The following is a 24629-nucleotide window of genomic DNA, read 5'->3' as shown; positions in this document are numbered from 1 at the left end:
AGCGTGGCAGCCATTTGCCCGGCAAATTGTGCGTTTATAATTCGCATTGTTGGTGCTTTACTATTTGCGTATTTTGCTCGCTTCTTCTTCTTCTTTGTTTGTCGTGTTTTTGCTGGTGGTAAGGTGTGTTGTGTTAATTAGACTTTATGCGCGTATTTGTTTTTGTTTTTTTTTTGTTGTTATCTCGTAACACTCTAATGTAACGGTATCTCAGTATGTAAATATGTTTGTGGTGGCTAACAACCAGCCGCAACAGTTTGCTCACCACCGATATCACTCACGAAATTCGAATGAAAGTGAAATTAGCGAAAGGAAATTTTATTTGCAGCTGGCGTTGCGTTCCGTCTTATCTCTGGACAATAACTGTAAATAAAGTAGAAGTGGCAAACAGAAAAAAAAACATACAATTAGACAAAGTTTACAGGTCTTAAGCATATGAGTAAGCAAAAGTACAACACTCGGTAGCAACCACGAGGTTAATGCATTCATATACGAACGAATACAGTCGGTCAGATAAGGGCGGTTACAAAAAAATATAATTCAAAGGAAATTTCGAAATAACTCTAGTAGCTCTGGCAAACTATAGACAAGCCTATAACGAAATTTTTGCATGTTAGAAAAAAACCACAATCGTGAAGAAACTGGTGAGTCTTCAATGAACGGTTCTCATCATTATATATGGTGTATTACCTATATGACTAACGATCACCAGTCTGTCTTTTCTTTGCTCACATATCTTCAAGGGACTTAAGGGAGTGAGGGACTGGCTGGAGGAGACTTGTGGTGAACTTTGCTTTATGGATGGATCAAAGCTTGCATGGGTTGGTAGAGGTTGAGCCTACTTCCGGTTGTCGTTTCTTCTTCTTCATTATTGGCCAGGTCCTTCTCCACCTACTCTTTCCAACGGAGTGTATGTCTTCCTTTTTTCTACTTCCCTCGGTGGCTACTTCCTCGAATACTTTCAGAGCTGAAGTGTTTTCAGCCATTCGGATGACATCACCGAGCCACTATGACAATGTCGTCATAGACATCACATAGCTCATCGTTCCATCGATTGCGTTATTCGCCGTTGCAAAAGCGCAAAAGATCATAAATCTTTCGCAGAATATTTCTCTAATCGGATGTTGTCATCGCAGGACGGGATTAATGAGTGATTTATAGAGTTTTGTTTTCGTTCATCGAGAGAGAACTTTACTTCTCAATTGTCTACTCAGTCCGAAAGAGCACTCGTTGGCAAGAGTTATTCTGATTTGGATTTCGAGGTGGATATTTTTGTTGCTGTTAATACTGATTCCAAATTAACGAAATTATGATCGTCAACAGTGACGTGGGAGCCCTGATGGGATTGCGACGACTGTTTGTTCGATGAGAGTCACGTTGTGCTTTTTTACGGATGGATCAAAGCTTGCTGGGAGGATTGATGATTAAGTACATAGTCGGGAACCAATTCAAGTTTTAGGCTTCCTGAACATCACAGCCTCTTCCTAGCGGAAGTGGCTGCAATAAAGTAGTAGTAGATCAACTTTTACGGGGTGAAGCTTTCTTTAGAGTGGTGACTAATTATAACGATAGTAGGAAAGCAATATAAGCTTTGAGCTGACTGACTGTAAATCGTAAGTGGTCTAGGGAGCGCTTTGGCCTTAGCAAAGTTTACTTCCGATTGGGATTCGCGAATATATCCTGCTTGGGATCGACACTTTCTTCTTGTTTCGTATTTGCCTGATTACGAATTATCATCATCGAATCTCATATTTTTGAACATCCAGATGAAATAATGGAAATAAAAGAGCACCTAAGCAGATTTGTAATAGGTTCGAGGCGCTTTGTCGATAGCAGAGATCCAACTACAAGAATTTTTGTTTGGCTTCATAATAAAGGACTGTACATAGCATTTTACACAACTTTGTTTTTATAATAATCAACACGTCAATAAAATACAGATAGTGGTACTTGAGAATCGACGGTTAACAGTCAGAGATCTCAATTGCATCTTTGGACTATCGGAAGGATCAGTGGAAACCATTTTGAAAGAACATTTGGGTCTACGAAAAGTAAAAGCTGGACTGTTTCTAAAATCACATATTTTTTCGAAAACAGCGTCGCATTAAGATCTGTAAAACAATCTGACTACCCATATATCATGAAACGTGTTATTACTGGTGATGAGTCTTGAATCTATGCTTACGATCCGGAAATAGACTATCAATCAAAGGTGAGCCGAAGCCGAAAAAACATATGTTGACAGTTTTCTTCGATTTTCGAGGGGCGGTGCACTTCGTATTCCTTCCGACTGTCTACAAGGAATACTTGTTGAGTATTATTGGCCAGAATTATGGATCGACAACTCTTGGTTTTTGCACCACGTGAGTGATTCTTCGCGAGTTTTCGCCAAATTTTAAAATTTCGTCTAACATTGCGCCGCAACCACCGTATTCGCCTTATTTAGCCCCGTGTGACTTCTGGCTATTCAGCAAACTCAAACGGCCGCTATACCTACTATTGTGAAATACTGTGTATAAAGAATTATGGTATATTATCTGCGAATCAGACATAAATTTAAAAATTTTAAGTAGGCATGATTAGATTAACTTGGTTTCATATCAGGAACGCAAATAAAAATTACACACTTTCTAAGGAAAAGTAAGAAAAAAAGTTATCTGAACTTTGATATCTTTATTTTGATAAACATCTTAAAAATCTGTGCACGATTACGAGGCCATGGAGATAAACGCTTAAATAAAATGAAAAGAAAATCTTGCGAAGCTATTTGGTAACACTATTTTTAACTCGTTTGCTCAAAGTGAAAGAAACCAAACTTGATATAGAAATCTCTAGGCGTTAAGCTTTCTTAACCAAAAATCAGCGTTTGGACTTATGTTGTACTTATCGGAGCAACCTCGTGGGTAATATTTTACCACAAATATGGTATACGTGCATGATTCAGCAAAAATGTGAGCCGCCTTAAGTGCTCCTAAATTAAAGCGAATTTTTCTGAGAACGCAAATGATAACTAAAACATGACAGAATAATACGTAGAATGAACCTAACCTGCCTTCATATTGGCACGTAACGGTCTGAAGTTCTTTAAATTCCCCATTGAACAAATTAATGACAAACAAATTTGGGAAAATGGACATTGACAATTTGACAAGGAAAATCCCATAATTAATTCGCAGTAAAATATACAATGAAATAAATATTTATTTGATTGATGCGATTTGGGCGGGCCAAAAACATAATCACGTTTTGATTGCTCAAATAAAAAGCACAAATAATCGACCATTCATAGATAGTGACGTTAATTGTTTAGCTTTAAAGAAAATTTCACAATTTTTGACCTTGACAATTAATTAACATGGTAAACTTATGAAGCTATTTTCAATGACACTCTCTCTATTATAAAAATTTTGATTTACAGGACATACGGAATTCGGCGTTTCATATACCTAGTGACTAAAATGTTTCATCTAAAATAACTACATCGGGATTTCGAGTCCGGAAAGGTTAAAAGCTCATTCCTGTTACGAATTCTAAGAAGAGTCTCGTTTGACCAGCTTAGCACGCTGTTCCGTTTCAAACTTCTATATTTTGATCATAAAAGCCTACGAAAATCGACAAATGGCTTTGATCTTAACATTTGAATTCTCTCTCTTGGTTCGCCATATGTATGTCTGTCGAGTTGTTTCAAGCTCATTCTTGCAAAAGCTATGTATACTCGTATGAGGAAGGTGAAAACCAACGAATGTCTCCACCTTACCATTCTTCAAACAATTTTGAAATGTTGTGTCCAATAAATGTTTAGTCTTACCGCAGAAATAGATCTGCTACGATTACAGCAAGTTGAACCCTGCTAAGGGCAGGTAGCTCAAAAGATCTCTTGCGCATTACTCTAGGTCAGAAGGATCTCACAGTCGTAGTGAAAGTGGTAGTTGACCAAGAGCTGCTAAGATAGAACGAAATAGAACAAGGGAGGATCGTAGTCAGCCAGGAGTTGGGGTTAGTCAACCGTTTGCTAAGTATCAGCGAGTTTCATAGCCTAGAAAGCAAGATCACAGCGGAGACCGAGCTCGTACCTAATTCTTGCTCGTACCTAATGCCATGTAAGTGGGATAACGGGGTCTCTATGGCGAGTTCATCGACTTTAGAGTTTCCGAGGATTCCGCTATGACTAAACATTCAAACGAATCTGTTAATAAAGTAGCTTGATGCTATTCATGGCGAAGAGTGTCTGCTTTGACTAATTTTGAGCGCGCAGTGAACGAGCTCAACGCTCGTATTGCTGCCCTGCTGTCGGGCTGAATGGAAAACTTCCTGAAAGTTGCTGCAGGTTGGAACAATACGTCTACGGCTACTCAGGAATAGACTCTGCGACACAGTGGTCCAAGTTATTAAGGATGCGAGCTCAACGCTAGCATTGCTGCCCTGCTGTCGGGCTGAATGGAAAACTTCCTGAAAGTTGCTGCAGGTTGGAACAATACGTCTACGGCTACTCAGGAATAGACTCTGCGACACAGTGGTCCAAGTTATTAAGGATGCAGTTGAAATGGAAGACAATCTCAGAGTGCTCCTGTTTGGGCTCTTTTATATATAGTAAACACCTAGCTTCTCAGAGTCCTACAGCAACCTTCGTGTTCGGTTAAATCTTTTAGTTCGGAAAAAAAGTAATGAAAACCGATTTGAATTTCTATTTTAGTACTCTTTTGTATAATGAAAGCAGATAATATAAAATCATCCCCGAGCAATAATCTTCTTCTTTACTGGCGTAGATACCGCTTACGCGGTTATAGCCAAGATTACAACAGCGGGCCAGGCGTTTGTCCTTTTGCTGTTTGGCGCCAATTGGAGATTCCAAGTGTAGCCAGGTCCTTCTGCACCTCGTCTCTCTTACGGAGGGGAGGTTTTCCTCTTGCTCTGCTTCTCCTGGCGGGCACTGTGTAGAATAATTTCAGAGCTGAAGTGTTGTCATCCTATTTGTTTGTCATCGTAGCTGCTGTCTCTTAATTCACTGAAATATCTCGTATAGCTCATCGTTCCACCGACTGCGGTAGTCGTCGTAATCAATTCGCAAAAAACAAAATCATTCTCCCGAACACTCCTAAGACTAACTCATCAGATGATGTCATTATCTATACTACACTATATACTTAGCTGGACGGCAATGACGAGGGACCTGTACAGTTTGGTCTTTGTTCATCGAAAAAGTACTTTTCTTTTCAATTGTATCAAAAGGAGGGTCTCTCATCCGAGACTCTTGTGTTCTTTTCAATGAGGGTGCTTTGAAAAACCATATTTAATTCTATTTTCAGTCATAACCGAAAATTTCCAAAAAGTTTTGCCAAGTTTTTCAGCAATATAGTATAACCTTTTTATGAACCACCCTAATATACAGTCATATTTATTTACTGGCTAACAAACAAGCAAGTGTTTAATAGAATAATAAAAACGTAATTCTAAATTTCGAAGAACAATAAAAAAATATTTTTTCATTCATAAGTTTTTTATTGTGCAAATACACTCGTATATCGCCGTGTGTAGTTCGTGTTTTACTGCTCGCATGCGAGTTTATGTTTTGGTTACGTATTGTTTTGTTGTTTTCGGAAGAATATTTATAAACAAGCGTACAATCTTATCAAAACAATCTCAGTTATAGTTTTCGTTACGTTTACCGTTATATACACACAACTATTCTTATAATTGTTATCAACAGGTACGCCAACTGCTAACAAGGCATTATGTGGGTATTATGCTTTGTATGTATGTATGTATGTAAGTGTGGTCTATAATTAGACTGAAATACCCAGAGGTTTTTATTGAATGCGTACTGGAATTTGTAAATCACAGCAAATATAAATACATATACATAAATATATGAATATGTAGGTGTATATGTATATACTTATAAATGCTATATATTTTTTTAAGTGCTGCATAACATAAATTCCATCGCATGCGACTTTGTTCTTAGAGATATGAAAATATATTTCAGTATGCGTATGTAGATATCCAGTAGGATTACACAGATAATAGTTTGCTCTAATTATGTACATATGTATGCACAAAATATATGAATATGTACCAAAATACAAGACATACAGAAATAAATTGGTAAATTTGAGGTTATTATAATGCGTATTACTGGAACGTGCTGTCTGCGGTCTTAGATAGCAACCGTACGTACACATCCGAGGGGTGTTCAAACAGTAAGGCGACTAATAAGAGTTCAATTAAAAAATGCTGGTTTTTTGATAACTGATCATTATACTTTGGCAAGTAAAAAAAAACAAAAAAAAAAAATAAAACATATTAGTCATTTTAATGAGTGCATCAAAATATTTGAGCTGTTGACAGCGAAAATTTTTTTCACGAAATCGGAAAGATACTAGTGACAAGCCCACTTCAACATGTCAACAAATGGTGCACCGCCGAGACACTGTTAGATAAGTTTCTGTTGAATAGGGGTTACATGGTAATCATAATGATCACAAATAGCTCCCTACGATGCGAAGGAACCCATGAAAAAAGCCTTCATTAATAAAACAAGGCTCCTTACCAGCACTTGATTCCGATCGTTCAGCTTGTATGGCAGCTGTAGTAGTCTCACACCGGCGTTTCCGGTGAAAAGGACGTTGGCAAAACTCTGCTCGTCATGCTGATCATTTACTACTATGATCAAAAAATTGTAAGACTTTGTATATAATTTTAAAATACTTAATTTATTCTTGAAAATCTTTGTCGCCCCTCTCAAAATAATCTCCTTTGGCTCCAATATATTTCATTCGACGTCTTTTCCAATCCTCGAAACCGTTGATAAAGTCGATTTCCGGAATAGCCTTCAATGCGTGTAGCGATTCATGTTTAATTTCTTCTCTTGACTCTAAACGGTTTCCCCGGAGCAGTCGTTTGAGTTTGCTGAAGCCACGCGGACCTTAATCGGGAGAATACGAATAAAACCAAGAGTTGTCGGCTCATAATTTCAGTCCCTATTTACGAATAGCTTCAAACGACGCATAATACTCAAATAGTATTCCTTGTTGACAGTTTGGTCTATAGAAAGCAATTCGAAGTGCACCACAGCTCGAAGAATACCGTAAAGATAAAACGTTAGTTTTGGGTTCGTTTCACCTTTGTCACGATTCTGGGTTGTAAGCATAGATTCAAGACTCATCGCCATTAATAAGATATATCATGATATACTGATAGTCGGACAACATTGTTTGACACAAGTTAACTCGACGTGGTTTTTCGAAAATGTTTGGTAATTTTGGAACCAATCATTTCTTGCGACAAAATAATCGTTCAAGATAGGTTTCACAGATCTCTCCGATATGACAGTCCTGAACGTGGTTCGTTGTCAAAGCGTTCTCGACCCTCTTTGAATACTATTTTCGATTGGTAGAAAACACTTGCTCGCAACAAACAATTATCACCGAAGGCTCCAACGCCGGCACCAGAAATTTGATTTTCACGGATCTTTGAGTATGGTTCCGAGAAAAAGAGGCAATCTTTCGAGTGGCACACGTCGATGTCTCCTCGTCCAAAAAATGGAAGAATGAGAAAATCCAAAGTGAAAACATTGTCTTTTTTGACATAAAAGACATCGCCCATCATGAACTTGTTCTTTCTGGACAAACCGTCAACGCCAAGTTTTACTGGGAAATCCTCAAGAGATTGAAACGAAGGGTTAACCGGGTCCGATAAGGTATCGCAGTTGCATTACGACAACGCCCCGGCTCACATCACCTTTCTTGTTACCAGCTACCTAACCAAGGCCGGCATCCCAATTGCTCCGCAGCCGCCCTACAGCCCAGAGTGACCCCCGGACCTTTTTTTTTGTTTCCTTGAGTGATCGATTTACTGCTATTACTTTCCGGACAAACCCTGTAGATAATTTAAGTCAATCCTAACTACTGCCAGACGAGTTTTTTTTTTCAACAGCTTCAGTATTTGCAAACGGACAATAAATCTAACGACGTCCAAAAAGATCTGTTAGACGAAAACCTCAAAAAAGACAATATTTTGTGTGACTATAAGTTAATTAGTAGAAGTAGTTGACACTCTAAATATACCAAAATATTGTTTTAGAAAGATAATTCTTGAATATTTGAGTATACGAACTCAAAATCAACTGGGGATCTGGTTCGCATAGCATTTGAATGCTCTAAACCGTCAATAAAATAAATGGAAAGAAATTTTGCTGCAATTTAGGGGCAATCACGGAAGTTTAGGTATATTTCTAAGCAAACGAGAAATTTTATTATTGATTAATTCGTTTTTTGTGTAGCATCAGGAAGCACCTTAAAATTCTACAGAAATATTGCTATATTGCTTAGAAGCTGCTTTCGCTTTTCTCTGCTGCCTCATTAGTCACACCAACGATCTTCACTGTTTGCGATTGTGAGTGAACAAGATGTTGAAGAATCCAACTTTGATTTGAGTTGTAAAGAAATAATCTCGAAATAATTTGTAGTTCTTTTAATTCCTCATGACTTCTGTATGTTTTTGAAAGTGAGGTCCTCAGCAATATTTATAGATTAATGTAATAGATTTATCATTGTGGCTACTTATAAAGATGACCCATAATGCGATTTCTGACGATTATATAAGTTGATAAGCCGTGATATTTAAGAAAATATAATACATATTACTAATTCTTCTATATTTTCTATATTTCTAGATCATTTCATGAATTTTTGAATGTCTTTCCTCTGCTTAAGCTATTCATTAACGGTAAACATCAACATTATCATCCTCTATCTTTACACTGATCGTCTTCAGCTGGTTCAGTGCAGATTTTGTGCTGATATTAAACGTTCATACATATTTCTAAGTATACATATATTTCTTGCCATACTTTTTTTATAAAAAGCCCAAGCGTGTCCAAAAGAAAATAGAAGCGTGCACTTTCGCTACACGCCGTTTAGCGTGACAGCGCGACGTTGTCTGTCACAACAGCGAGTGGCTAAAAATAATTTTCATATGCGTATAAAAACATTTATGTACATATATGCGATGCTAGTACTATCTAGGTACATAGAGCTAGTGCGCTCGCACATATGATTTATTTATGTTTAGGCACGCGCCCGCGCTCAACACTTTTTTCTGCATTCAAACTTAGCACTTGTGTGATTACTCTGCGGCCGCTGGAGCGCCAACACTAAGCGCGCCTATTTCCTTAGCAACTAGCGAGCGGTTAGCACGTTGGACCATGTGCGTTAGTATGGGCGTACATATGTGTAATTATTGTCGTGAGTTCGCTCGATGACAGCCATTTTACTAAATTTGCAAAGTGCTAATATGACTGCAGCACCACCACCACCACCCGCACACCAAGCAGCCAAGCATTACCAGTTGATAAGCATTTTTATCTCATCAGTCACCATTAAACCCCTTCCACTGTCACCAGCCATCACGCAACCTTCATCTAAACTATTATTTCTTCAATGTGATCTCAAAGTAAGGTAGTGAAAAGACAAGACTCGTGCAACCGCAGCGACTAATAAGTGTCATGGTAGAAAGACAAAAACAAGTAGTGCAAAAACAAAAACAAAAACCGAAAGTGTCAACTTTATTCTTTGCTGCGTCGCAGCAGAAGCTCGTGAGGAGTTGATGAGTGGGTGTCGCCGTAAAAGTGTCAAGTGTTGCGTTAAACTGAGTGTTCTTTTACGCAGCGCCTTTGTACCTCGCAAGTACGCTCACACATCCATACATACATATGTACAAATGTATATATAGTAGAAGTATGTCACTTGCTATTTGTTGTTGCTTTTGTGCTCTTAGAAAAACCAACTACGTAGTTGAATTCCACTCATTGCTCTCGCTTTTTGCCGGTTTTTTATCAAGAAATTATTATGCCATGACCTTAGTGCTCTTAGCAAGTGCTTCAGACATAGATACTCGTAGTATGTCCATAAGTGGGGTAAATGTAGAGACGATAAAAGTCAATAGTTGCTCGAGGGCTGTGGGAAGTTAGTGAGTCGTGTAGTCGATAAAAAATTGATGATTTTCTTATATTTTCTAATCAGCTGAGTAGATATCACGTGCTCATACAGGAAGTTTGGAGGATGGCAAGGGATTTTGAAATATAACAAAACCGATTTTTGGAAAAGAATATTATAATTTAGGTGTTTAGTGACATAAAAATCCTGGGTCCTATTAGCAAAAAACCTGAAGGTGTCGACTTTCATAAGCTTCTTTGGTGCTGAATTTTTCAACAGCAAAGCCATTCACGAAAAGTAGGAACAATTAATAATCACTTGATGCCAGATCCAAGCTATAAGGTGGATGCATGAAAGCATTCCAACTGAGCTCCTATTCTTACGAGTCACTTGGCTTGGAGTTGTAGTGATGGAACAAATTCTATTCATATTGGTCTAATTAATGAAAATAGCGGTCCGAATAAAAAGTTTGATTGTAGGGAAGCAGTTTATAGTCGATGATTCCCTACCAATCCTACCAAACATGCGGCAAGTCCTTTGAAGCTATAAATACCGGCTAGACTACCGTTTATGCCGGCTCATCACGATTCCAGCACGAATGTTTTCATTCGATGTTGTCGCAAGTGATCCACTTTATCGCGCTAGTAACTATCAGCTTTAGAAATGGATCGATTTTTTTGCGATTAAGCAACGATGCACAAATGGACACCGGTACATGAGGTTTTTTTGTGTTAATTCTCTCACCGAAAGTGGTCCTCTGGATTTACTACACCATAGTAAAGTCCATTATGTTGTACTGAGTCTTCATGAGATTCTCGAAGTCGTTCAATGGTCCACTCCAACCATAGCACTTAACGCCGTCTTGCACACACTGCACGGAGATATTATCAGAAGGTGTATGGCTGCAAAAGTTGCTATCAGACTCAGAAAGTCTGGATTCCCAAAAGAAACCCTCATTCACTTTGACTTCATACCGGATCACTTGGATCATGGAGTCGCCAAACCGAACTATTTCGGATCCTTCTCTGCTCATATACTGGCGGAAGAGTTGTAGGTGGAAATAGACCGTTGGAGAACAGGGCCACCATCGGTACATGCACTGTCGTAAAAGACTTTTGGGATAAGATCGACCGCAAGAGATCTAGTGATCTCTTTGCTCTCAGAAAGGCTAGCATTTCGCTAGTTGGTGCCATATTGGCGTCCGCACAATAGGGCTGGGAATTTTACCAGAAGTTTTACCAGACGCCATCTGCAGAAGCTGCATAGAAAAAGATGAGGTGGAAACAACTCACCACTTCCTTCTTCACTTTCCACCTGTTATGGAGGTCAAGACTTAAACACCTTGGCAGCCTTGGGAGCGTTTTGCTGATGTATAATTTAGAACACAGAAGTTTTTATTTTTTATGGCTTCACAAAGGACTACAAAAAGTAGTCCATGGGATTTTTGATCAACCATCTAACCTAACCTACGGGTCTAGATTTATTTCGTGTTTCGGAAAGATTTTTCTTGTTTTACTTTAATAAGCCAGAAGCTAACCGATTTATTCCACATAAAATAAATTAGAGTAACGACAGCCATTGTATCGATTTCAAGCATTTTCGATTTCTCATTTGAGAAGTCGGCTCTGCTGTAATGTGAACGATGCATAGTGATACGGTGTACAATATGTTTTTCCTCGCAAACTACACTAATAAACATATATGTATATTCCTATAGATGCACTTTAAGTCGCCCTTTGAAAAATATGCATATAAATTGGTATTAAAACCACTTCTATGCATATCTAAATTTGCTTAGAGAAATATACATATGTAAATATGCCTTTGGAGAAAAATGAGAAAATATTACATGCATTTTTCAAAAACAATATTGTCCTTTACAGCTATACATCTATGTATGTAAAACATATTGCATAAGAGTAAAAAAAATATGTAGACTAATGGACATACATCCTGCTCGACAATAGGTATTACTGTTACATCTAACGACGTTTCATAATAACAAATATTCATGCTGCACTAGACGTCTGCTACAATGTAATGTGTCCAGGAGAGAAAGCTGTAGCAGAGACATTAATGCAGCAACAAGTTGACAAGACAGACAAAGTGGCAACATTTGTGTGCTATAAAAATTAATTTAAATATTTTTTGACGATGGCTTTATGAAGTCATTCAGCCCAGCTTACGAATTCGTAGTTCATTAAAAAATTCTCAGCAGAAGGGAGGAACTGCTACTTTCTTAAAATATTTTTGAAGTCGTTTTACAAAGAAAAATATGTGTTTAAAATATAGTAGTTTGGTTTTTCAAATTTAAATTCGATCATCAATTTACTGAGAGCAACAATTCTGGAATTTGATAGAGGCTTTAAGTCTTTTATCTTTGTGCAAGGTTAAAGTATGGGACTTGCTTTGGGATTCCGATGGTCTCGATAGTATATAAAATTGACGATAATATATTGTGTATTTCATTCTTTATCCAAAATGTTGGGTCTAGTTAGGCGGCCAACTCAATGCCGGCTACCCTCTTATGCCCCAGCGACCAGATCAGGCATACACGGTTGCAAGCTGATAAGCGGTTCAGCCTTCTTATACACTCCTCCACTTATAGCGATTTGACTTCATTAGTTGAGATCCTTTTTAGTGCTGCTTAACTATCGCTGAAGTTGGAGATTGATTCCTGCACACTGAATTATAGACTTTTGCTTGAAAGATGCTCGGCAAGCATCAAATTGCGGTGTTTTCGAGCCATCGGTGTACCGCTGGATAGTGTTGCCTCTCAATAGTAGATCGAGCAAGGAATCACTGTTTTATTTGTGAAGATTATTACAGCTTTGGTGCGACCGAAAATTTCCTTTTTTTTAGGATTGGACCAGTCCGGGTCAAATTTGATCAGATGATATAATTTTATTTTATAGCATTGAGTATTTTTTAACTACAAATAAGAATACTACTAACTTTCGTATTTCTTGAAATTTGTTTTTTAAGCTCTCTTTGGGACCAGTCCGGGTCAAATTTGATCAGATGATGTGTTATATTATTTTTTAGCATTGAGTATTTTTTAACTATAATTCTTTACTACACTTCTTTTTTATTTCTTGAATTTTGTTCCATTTAGTCTTTTTTTGCATTGCATGCATTTACCCAGTTAAAAAGTGCAGAGTTCTATGCGAATCTGAAGTGAATTATGACATGAACTGATAACTGATTGTGTGTAATGCTCGGTGCTTGCTGCAGACAGTTACATTACACCACAAAGGACACATAAATCAAAATATAATAAGAGAAGTATGCTTAGCATATGTGTGTGGCATATGAAGTTCTAAGCATTGTACGGACCACTCCTCAATCTGTCTGTTCATTCCTGTACATTTCCGCTGCGCTGTGACTGGAAACGATTTTTCTCTGCTCGACAGAGATTTTTCCTGTAACATGCCAGCACACAGAGCTGCCAACAGCAGAACTGTGAATATTTATATATATGTATATATACGTATACACAGTCATGTGAGCACTTATAACTCAGTTGGAAAGCATGTGCAGGTATGCAACTCAGCGAATGCAACAGACAATGGGCATGCAAGTGAGCAAATGTCATGGTCCTGAGGACAAATTGCATTGCACTGCCAAGGGTCGGCTCAACGAACCATATATAAATTAGTACGCTTTGCTTTTTAAATACAAAGAAAAGAACTCTTTGTAAGCGGCTTGCATGAAATTAAAGAGTGACGGCATGCGGGGCGTATACGTAACCTGTTGGTGTACTGGCATTTGTCTGCATTGTTATTCAAGCAATCGGATACTGGCTGATGACCAGCTTGTCTCGCTTGTTGAGCAGCCAGAGATGTATTTTTAAATATGTGTGAGAACATTTACGAATTAAAGAATTTTTTCACTCGTGAATTTATATTTATAAAAATACAGCAATCAAGCTGCGTCCGTACAACTTTTTGGTAATTTTGTGGTTAATTTTTGCGTGACGATCACCTGATTTCATTCCGCTTGTGTATTTATTTTTGCTCGCCAATGGATTTTCTGCGCTTTTAATGTACATTCAACGGATATTTTAATCTTTGGTATGTGCGTAAGTGCACATACGTAAGTGCATATACATACATATGTATGTGTGATTGGGTATATTTTAGGCTTTTATTGGCGTGACTCTTATTTGCATAACACAGGTGCAGAAATGCGCAAGAAAAGCACAAACAAGCGAACTAGCAGCAGCAGCAGCAAAAAACCACTAATTCGCGTGTCCATATTATCTTCGGTTTACTTTTCAAATTAAAAGGCATTACTACTCTGCCCGGTTATTTATATTTGCGTGGTTTTTTGTGGCTTATACATTTGGCATTTGTAAACGAAAATGAATTACTTCGTATATATTATCTTCAACTTGCTTCGAATTTAAATGCTTATATATATTTTTTATATTTCCTTTGTGGTTGATTGTGGTTGCTGCTGGGAAAAAGCAAAGAGTTCGAAACAAAAATAACTGCTTATGTAAATATTTATGCATTAGTGACTTAAAAAACGCAGCATCCGTTGCTTTGGTCTCGCTTTTTTAGTTACGCGATATTCCAGAATTATTTTTATTTTTGTACTTTTTTGATTTCCAACGAAAAATCGTCTAAAATTAGCACAAAATGTGAAATGTTTTATAAATTTATGACTTTAAGGCAGACATGTTATATCGTTTGTTAGAGTTTGAGATATTGAATGCTAGATGTGGTGCGGCCAAAGCAAAGAATCAAAGCTGTATTAAAAAGTTCGAAAGGAAGTTGTAAATTTTTGAAAAGGAAAATTTGCATTTAGGATTTAATAGCGGATGTGAGGATGCGATTTGATTTTACACATAAGCAAGAAAAAATATTAACTTGCGCCAGCTAGCCAGATTTATAGTCTAAAAGGGATTAAAATCCGTAAAATTTGATAGTTATACAGGTGATCCAATTAGAGCTACTTTTTCAATCGTTTTTTGAAAGATCACGCGTGAGTCGTCTCAAACTGTCTTGTTATTTTTTGTCAGTATTGCTGGGCATTTAATTAGGGAAGGACACACGTCTAAACAACGTTTACAAGTCGTTGAACTTTATGACACAAATTCATATTCTGTAAGGTTCGTGTTTCAAGCGCTTCGCTCAACTTATGGTCAACATATTAGGTCTACTGAGCGTACAATTCGCAACACCTTTACCCATAGTGAGACCCAACATTCATTATTGGATAGTACTCGACCCAATACGTCACGTTCAGCACGCAGTGTAGAGAGTGGAGAGTCAATTCGGCTACGTTCGAAGTCGCTCGGACTGACGTATGGACGATTTGGCACATTTTACGTCGAGATCTTAAATTGAAAGCGTACAACATACATCTTGTGCGAGAACTGAAGCCGTTTGAACTTTCCAAGCGACATCGCTTTGCTCTATGTCCTCTTGAAAAGTTCCAAGAAGATCTGACGCTTTCGAGCCAAATTTTGTCCTACGATAAAGCCCATTTCATGCTTAATAGGCATGTAAACAAGAAAAATTGCTGCGACGATGAGCAACCTTAAGAGACTCAAGTGCTGACATTTAATGAAGAAAAAACATTGGTTTGGTGTGGCTTGTGACCCTATGCAATCATCGGTCCATATTTCTTCAAAAGTCATGCCGTTCAGAATGTGATCGTCAATGGGGACCATTATCGGGCCATGATAACCGGCTATTTGGTGCCTGAAATTGAAGTTCCTAATCTCAGTGACATTTGGTTTCAACAAGACGTCACCACATCCCACTCATCGCATCAATCAATGGATTCATTGAAAAAAAACTTAGGTGAGCATATGATTTCAGGTTTGGGCCAAGATCGTGTGATATCACAGCGTTTTTTTCTGTGGAGAGATGAACGGTCTATTCAATTCAGGCCTTGAATCAAAACATCACGCGTGTCATTCGCCATCGAAAATTGGACTCAACGGACGGACCATCTGAAACATAGCCACGGCCATGATTTGAAAGAGATGATCTTCAAAAAATAAATGCTAAAGAATATTTTTTCGAATTATTAAGTTTGAAGTTTCTGTGTCTTTCCTTTAAAAAAGTAGGAAACCCCGAAATGGATCACCTTTTATATGCTACGTTACGTACTGTTGTCCGACCTAAAAAAATGTCTTCGAAAATTGTGACGTTTGACAATAGTTCATCCCAAATTTTGTGAAGATATATAAACAAATAAAAATATATGAAGACAGACAGACGGACATTGCTTAATAATTACAACACCTCACGCTGAAAACGTATACATACATATATACCACAGTTCATCATGCGAGATCTCCAACTTTTCTTTTGACTGAAATACTCTCCTAAGTCTGACCTGTGATTAAAATTTAAGAAAGAAAAATCTACATCATCCATATTGTACCCAGCTTAGCTTACATCATTGAGCTGATCCTTTCAGCAAAGGTAACGGAGAACCTTACTTTTACAGCAGTGTATGCTGGACCTCTAAGATTAAAAATAAGATAAAAGGACTAATATTAATCCCAGCTACTTCACCAGCATAGTTAGTCGAAGGTGTGCCTTCCATGATAAGTCAGCAAAAATGGCAAACTTTGTAGAAGAAAGCGTCTTAATAATTCTACTTCACCTTCATCCATACAATTTTAGGAATTTGAATCCGGCATATCTTCAGCTTCACCATATGTGACTATAGTAAACCGTGTCCTGTCAGAATTTCTACCATTGCAGCTAGATAAACTTTGATAAACACAAGTTCTTCAGTGGATCGCTACTTTAGGCTAGAAAGAACTCGTAGCCAGACAATTTCCTGACTAAGGCTTGACAAGCTCACGAAGGGTTCGCAGATCTAACGCAAGAGCACCAGAGGACAGTGGAGCACAGACTCGTCCCAAACTGAAGAAATTGGAGATTTTTCGTCACTAATTTGAAATGAATTACAGAATATGTATTTTATGACCAAAATTTTAAGAAAGTGAAATGAACTAACAACTGGTACAAGACTGTTCTATACGAATAGTGATAGAATAGCAAGCGTTTATATCATAGTTTTCTCAAGGTGGTAAGCGAGTTGGCGGATCGAAGACGGTTAGTATTAATTAACAAAATTGCTAGAAAAGAATTTATACTTGAATATATGCAACTTGACTGAGAAATTTCTTATTTCACTTTACGGCTCAGAAAATTGACCACCTGATTATATGAGGTCTCCCCTTTCTAAGAACATGGACGTTAGGGTGGATGACTAATGACCTAAATCTTTAGAAGATCCATTGCGCAATTTGTAAGAACTTAGAAATCAAAACTTTCACGATAAACCACATCGCATATTATTAGCAAAATACTCGTTGGAATGCAAGAAACAGTCAAAACCGCAGACGGTATAATCGTAGTGAATCAGTGTGCTTATCTTAAAATAGCAAGTTTCAGCGTTTATATTTTTAGACATCGTTATTATGTCTACTGAAATGAAAACTGTCAATGAATCAGTTTATTCTACATTCACTTTAATACGAGACTCTATATTTATAAAGTTATCATAACTATTTTTAAACAATTTCTGATAAGTGCAAAGTCTCCAAGTTGATTAAGACTTAAAATGATTACACTAAACTGATTAAGTATTTCATTAGCTATAGTATGAAGAATTTCAGTCTGCAGTCTGTCTCTTCGATAACAAAAAATAATGGCTGAATATAGCTATGTATTTTCTACAGTCATTCTTTTGTTGCTGGTGAAACTATAAATGAAATTACAATAGCGAATGTGTATTTGTAATTGCATGTGCTACTTTCAAGTACATAAATGACTGCCAACAATTATATAAATATGTGGAATTAACACTTAAATCTCACTGATAATATTTGCCCACTTTTATTGTATAAATAATTTATGAACAGGAAATTTCGCTATTACAAATTACTACACACCATCAAATAGTTGGTAATCATATGTAATTACAGACAAACAAATACTTGTATGAGTATGCACATGTGGTGTTCACAAGTATATTAATTCGCTGGCGATCAAAGGCTTTGGGGCGATCACTTATCAGTTCCATTTTCAAGTGCCAATATTGCCACTTACAAATATAACTTAGTTGAATTACAATACAATTACATTGTTGTAGTTATTTACTTACTAGCATATTTACACAACAGAACGCCCCCAATTGTAAACAATGCCAACAATGTAAGTATGTATTAGGGTGGGTAAAAAAAAAAACGTTTATGCTTTTTTTCTTGGAAATGGTGAAAGATTCTTTCACTGACCAGTATACAAATCAAGAAGTGATTAATATAATGGGATAAAATTTTTAAATAATAGTTCCCTTAAAGTATGCCATTTAAAAAAAAATTGCCCAAATCCAACCAAAACTCTTCGAGGTAACGAATATGTGGACTCCCGTATCTATAGTTCGAAAATATACGTCATTGTGTATGATATACAAAAAATAATTTAGATAGAATCCTTTCCAGACAATAGTCCTCCGACTTCGAAGATTTTCGAACTTCCTGGTGACCTTATGCTGCATATATCGACAAATATTTGAGTTATCTCAATGAAAATTACAGGGCGCATTTTACTCATAACATTATATCTTTGTGCCTATAACAGATACGAAAATTGGTCAAAAACTTGTTCAAGCCCTCGTTTAACTAATATAAGGGTTTTCGAACATCCGGCTGACTTTGCTCCATATGATTGTTGATTGTGTTGATGTGAGGTACCTTAATGAAACCCAGGGAACATTTTTTTAGGATGTGACATGTTAATACATATAATGATTTTCGCTTGTTTAACAAATCTCATGCTCAATATAGTATATGAATATACACAATTGCTCAGATTCCGATCCTCTGATAAACGTTTTACATCTTAAGGTATTTCCCTGGCTTTGATTCTTCCAAGTCACAAGAGTATAAAACCCGAACTTAGCCTTTCCTTACATGTTCCACCTTATCTCACAAAAAATATATATGTATAAATGATATAAAATCTGAATATGAAGGGCATATTAAATTTGCCACGAAGTTTGTAGTATTCAGAAGGAAACTTTGCGAACTCTTTATGTGTAAATGATCGGCATGATAAATTGAGTCGATTTAGCCATGTCCGCCTGCTGTTTGTATATACGTGAACTAGTCCCACAGTTTACGAGATATAGATCTGAAATGTTCCGCATATATTTTTTTTCTCCTTAAGAATAATAAATACCCATTTTTTTGCAACCCCCGATTTGTAGCAATACATCATATAGCTGTCATACAAATTGAACGATCAAAATCCAATCCTTGTAGATAAAACTTTTTTATTTGACAAAATATCTTCACGAAATTCGGCGTGGATTATTTTCCAAACCAACGGTAAAATCTCCGAAAAAATCCATCAGATCGAAGCACTATAACGTACAGCTGTCATGCAAACTAAGTACTCTATAGAAATCAAGTTCTTCTATGAAATCTTTTTTATTTTAAGGGTAAATCTCTCGACTCTCGTACATAAACTTGATTTTCTAGGTTTTCAAACAAGATTTCTTCAATGGGTTTCTTCTTATCTTTATAATAGAACACAACGAATGATACTCTTTCAGATTCAATTAATGTCTCTTCAGGTATTCCACAAGGTAGTCAACTTGGCCCGATTCTGTTCTTGTTATTTATTAACGATATCCCGTCTGGCATAGAATTCTCAAATATTTTATTATATGCCGACGTCGTTAAGTCTTTTAAATCATGTAGTTCAATTAATGAAATGTGTCTGTAGCAAACAGACTTAAACAATTGGGTTGCTTGGTGTGATAGAAATGATTTGTCATTGATTCTCAAGAATCGTAAGAAAATGTGCCTTTCTCGTAGATCTGCGTTCCTCTCTCCTTATGTAAAGTATGTTTACCAGAGCAAGCTTTTAACTTTGTTTATTTGGGAGCTTAATTTAGTCTTCATATTGATCATAGTTTTGGAAGTGAAAAGTCTTTTCAGTTTTTTTTTAAACGTTGGTCTACAGAATTTAGAGATATGTATGTTACGAAAACACTTTTTACAACTTTAGTTGAACCTATATTGGAATATGGGTCTTTTGTATAGAACCTTAGTTATCTGACGAGTTAGAGTCGGTACACAATCATTTTTAATTTTTACCTTTTGGTATTTCCGATGGGTCTCTAGGTTAAGTCTAGCTCCATACACTAGTCGTTTTAAATTTATAAGTCTACCTACATTAACGAGTCTTAGAGAAATCCTTGATGTTATATTTTAAGAAAAATCCTTAATGGAGCAGTTAGCAGTTCTTTTCTACCGCCTGAAGTTAAATTTAATCCCGAGTTGATTTTGGAGGCAGTTTACATTGAAAATTATTGAATTATAGAAAAAAAGGGACAAAAAACACTGAAAATATAATAACATAGTTGAAAGTATTTCGTATTACACATATGTATATGTACATTTTCATGCTAAGGAAGAATTTTTTTTTGTCCCACCCTAATATTATATTTGCGAGTCTGTGTGTGCGCACAAGACTTTGTTTGCATTCGTCAAATTGAATTACATGTAATTTAAAGTGTGATGATAAGTACTTGAATGCATTTTACTTGTAGGAAGCAGACAAAGCAGACGAAGTGTCCAAAGCAACAACAACAACCAAAAGCTTGCCGGCATATCAACTTTATACATATATACATACATTCATATATTATATAGTATATCCTATATAAGTATGATAAATGCAAATCTGTGCTGCTTTCATTACCTGCCACACTTGCTGTTTGTTTTACTGTTGTTGTTGTTGTTACTGCGCCCGTTGGTAATGATGACACTTGTACTATTAAATTTATTAAGTGATTAAGTGTTATTTACATACATCTGCGCCACAGCAATCTGCTAAGCGACAGCTTTTTCGCTAAGTTATTGACCGACTGAGGTGTCGGGCCCCGGCGAGTAGTGCACGGATATGAGTGCGAGCGTTGTATGTGGTGGGTGGGTGGCGTGCACATAGTGTCGTGGCGACACAAGTAACTTATTTAAGCCCACGAAATGAGTTTACTTGAGCTTAACTTGATTTTATACACGAGCATTACTTGTTGCACAAAGTTATTTTGAGATTCTTGTTGGAATCCCTAATGACTACAGTAAATGTATTCAAGTATGGGACTATGAATGTTATCAATATAGTGCTTGGTTTCTTCTTTAATGAGTTGTATCCATTTGTGAAGCTAAAAAAGAAGTATTTTTAGTTTTTTTGAGAATATTTTCCAAAATTTTGAAGTTGCTCTGACAAATAGTTTCAGCTGTACTGAGGTTTCTGAAACATGAGTATATTTCCAGAATTTTTTAATTGAGTATAATTGGCTCCCAATACTTTAATGGGGTATTATAGTCTAGAAATTTGAAAAAATCGGTTTTTTTTCATATTTCGATAGTTTTGATATTCAAAAATATCTCCCTAAAAGAATTTTTCAAAACTCAAATTATTTTCAAAGTTATAGCCATTTTAGTGAGCGAATATCGTGCAACGGTTAAGCGAATATCGTATAAGGTAAAACTTTAATCGCGTTTTTCTCGAACCACTATTTTCAACACTTCTGATTTGATTTCTCAAGTTCTAATGAACCAATTAACTTGAAATTTGGTGTGGACCTTCTTTATATATCTCTCTATGGTTGGAACTAGGATTATTAAAAACTTTTCATTTTTACTATTTTTAAAAAATTTTGATCTTTGCCAAAAAACGGGCAAAAAATTCAAACAGTCGCCATTTACTGAAAATTTTTTTTTTTTTTATTTATCCTAGTTCAGACGATAGCGGCATTTGTACTGATTAAAAATTTTTTTATTTTTTTTTTCGGATCACCCAAAGTGTTGGAATCGTGTCGGGAAGGTCGCCCCCTTATTTTCAACCCCCGCCACGCCACCACGCCGCAATTAATTAAATTATCACAAAATTTTTTTTTTATTATTTTTTGCATTCTTAAAATATCAATAAATATCTGATAGAAAATTGTATAGTAAAAATGTTCTTAGTTTCTTTTTTATTGGACTTTAAAAAATGCCGTTAAATAGCATTTCTAGACTAGAATACCCCCTTAAACGCGATTTTGTCGAAACGCAGTTCTTTTTTTTGTTATATTAGATATATTTGTCAAGTAAATATAAAGGGAATATGATTTTTGATAATAATTTAAACACAAATCGACTTATCTAATATGTCGTTAGATTATTAAAGTGGTATTAGTGCAGGCCAGCACCAGCTGTTTGATCGATTCGCCCCTTTAGCCACATTGATCATAAACACTGCTATTTCAGTTCTAAAGTATTCGACTTCGCCCGAATATTCTGCTTCCTTACTTGCTAAAGAATACATTGTATGCTTTATTCTTTCATAGTATTAAACTTAAGCCGGCTTTTTAAATTAATGGAAGATCTCTTAAATAAGTAGGCGATGTGCGAATTCGCACGTTCGGTTTTTTCGTACATAGTGACAATGACCGAGCTAGTTGCAAGAATGATCACTGAAAGCTCGATATTAAACATTACCTTGGAACAAAAGAAATGTGGAACTGAAAACACTGGTTATAAAGAAGGAACTTGGAAGGATTATATGATTATAAATAAAGAGCGAAGTGGAATGGTAAGCTTGTGATGGATTTGAAGTTTGGCTGCCTGTATTGGATGATCAAATATTTTTTAATCGGCTGATCAAATCTTTAATCTCTTAAGTGATTCTTATGCAGCTACATTTCTGGGAATGCTAATGTCTGAGCTGCGGACCGTAAACTATGGAAGATGAAGACACTTTGAGAGCGTCGAATCAACTGCTTACTAGAGTTAGCTCTCTTAAATTTACAAAAATGTCTTCTAATAAATCCAATCAGATCCGTAACTGAAAGTGCTAAATTTGAAACGACGCGGATTGATAGGGAACTTAAAATAGATGTTGCTTTCAGCTCTATATGGGATCTGTTTGATTGATACATTCTCCTGTGATTTGTCCTTCAAGTTTTCCACCATAATAGGCATCAAATACGATAAATACGCTGCTTGTTACGTTCCGAAAATGGCGGCAGAACTGAAAGTTGACGAAGAAAAACCGAGAATCTGGCCTTTCAAAGGCCTTTTGGATAATGAAAACGTTTTAAGATCTAAGGTGAACTTGATCACTGGTAGTGTCATTAGGAGCTGAAGCAAAAAATTAAAATACAGTAAGTTACCGATTACTGCATTGGAAACGTTGAAAAACTACGTTGTAGACCTACATAATTCATAGTTTTCTTCGCATATTCTGCATACTTCCTGTGACGAATGCGAGCTCTGAATGCTCTTTTTCGCCTCTTCGTCTCATGAAAACGTGACTGAGGATGAACATGCTTCAAGATAGATTGATCGACCTGGCATTGCTGCACACGCTCTATGACATTGAAGTTATCTTCACTGCAACAGAAGTTTTCGAAAGATTCTCAAAACTTGGCCCAAATCGTTTCGTTTTTTCTACTTATTCCACGAACTGACTACAGTATTTTACATTGCAATAAAATATGGACAAGATTTGAAATTAGAAGGTCGATTTCAATTTTTTTCACCATGATATTTAACTGTATAAACACTACTATATTTAATATAAAATAATGAAAAATTTTTTTTTTATAATTTTAAAACTATTTCTGGATTCGCCCATGAATAAGTATACTTGTCTTCAGTGACTTTTGGATTTTTAGATTTTGGCTCTTTTTAGAGTCATTTGCAAGATTCTTAGACCGTTTCGACAGTAAAAATGCGTTGGATGAATTTAGTGTCGAATAGATGTTTGCAAGAGGTGCTTGAGAATATTTTTCAGCCACGTTGGCAATCATGTCTATAGCAACCTCCACTTGACGTCGTTTTTGTATAGATTCAGGTCTTTTGGTACAAGTACCCATAATATTAACCAAACTAAGTTGAGTCGATCAATAAAATATGTTGAAATCTTTTACTATATCTCTGATGTCAAAGCCATGTTCATCAACCACTTTTTTCTTAAATTTCTCTATGGCATTATTAGCAGAAGTCTTGCCATTCAGGTAACGTTGATGACACGATTAAAAGTCGATTCCACGATCTTTGCTAAATGCTTAGCGCTATTCGAATAAAACTTCACTTCGTTATACAGTAAACTCTTTAAAATAGTGCTGCAACATTTTTAACGATTCTGAAGCCGTGATTCTATTGGAAATACAAAATTTCAAGCAAACTCGCTGTTCAGTTTGTATTTTCCTTAGTAAAAATCACCGGACAACTTTTCGCGTCGTACAAAAACCACTGATAAACACACAATAATTGACATACAAAATATTGTAAAATTGTAGCCAAAATTTATCGATTCGGTTTCACTCTCTTTATAGGTCAAGTTTGATGTGATGGTTTTTTAGGATGGATTATCAGAACTTCTCATATCGTTTTCGTAATGGATCGAGGTCGAGGACACGTACAGTGATATTTTGGCATTACAAAATACCAGAAAGTTAATCGTTACTTTTTTTAACCTAAACCCATTAAACTCTTGAACAAATACAATTTCACTTAAAAAAAAAACAGACAAAAAAGGTAAAACTGAGTGAATCATAAATGTCGCCCGGTATGTGATTGGCGGCCCATTTAAACGAATACAGAGCGCTTACAGCCATTTAAAAAGAAACCTCTCAAAATTGTTGGCATTAAGATTTTCC

At 36.3% G+C, this 24629-nt stretch overlaps 1 protein-coding gene across 1 annotated transcript in view; it reads right to left on the bottom strand.

The window, feature by feature from the left end:
* Nucleotides 1–107: 107 nt before the first annotated feature.
* Nucleotides 108–24629, bottom strand: part of LOC115065704 (zinc finger HIT domain-containing protein 1) — a 73255-nt gene continuing 48733 nt past the window's right edge. Inside the window, exon 4 of the mRNA XM_049453950.1 lies at nt 108–363. The gene's annotated coding sequence lies outside the window, so the exon portion shown is untranslated. The remainder of the gene's footprint in view (nt 364–24629) is intronic.

Source organism: Bactrocera dorsalis, chromosome 3, assembly GCF_023373825.1.
Source record: "Bactrocera dorsalis isolate Fly_Bdor chromosome 3, ASM2337382v1, whole genome shotgun sequence".
NCBI classification, from domain to species: domain Eukaryota; kingdom Metazoa; phylum Arthropoda; class Insecta; order Diptera; family Tephritidae; genus Bactrocera; species Bactrocera dorsalis.
Note: the sequence above shows the minus strand (reverse complement) of the source record. Positions and strands in the feature narration are given on the sequence as shown.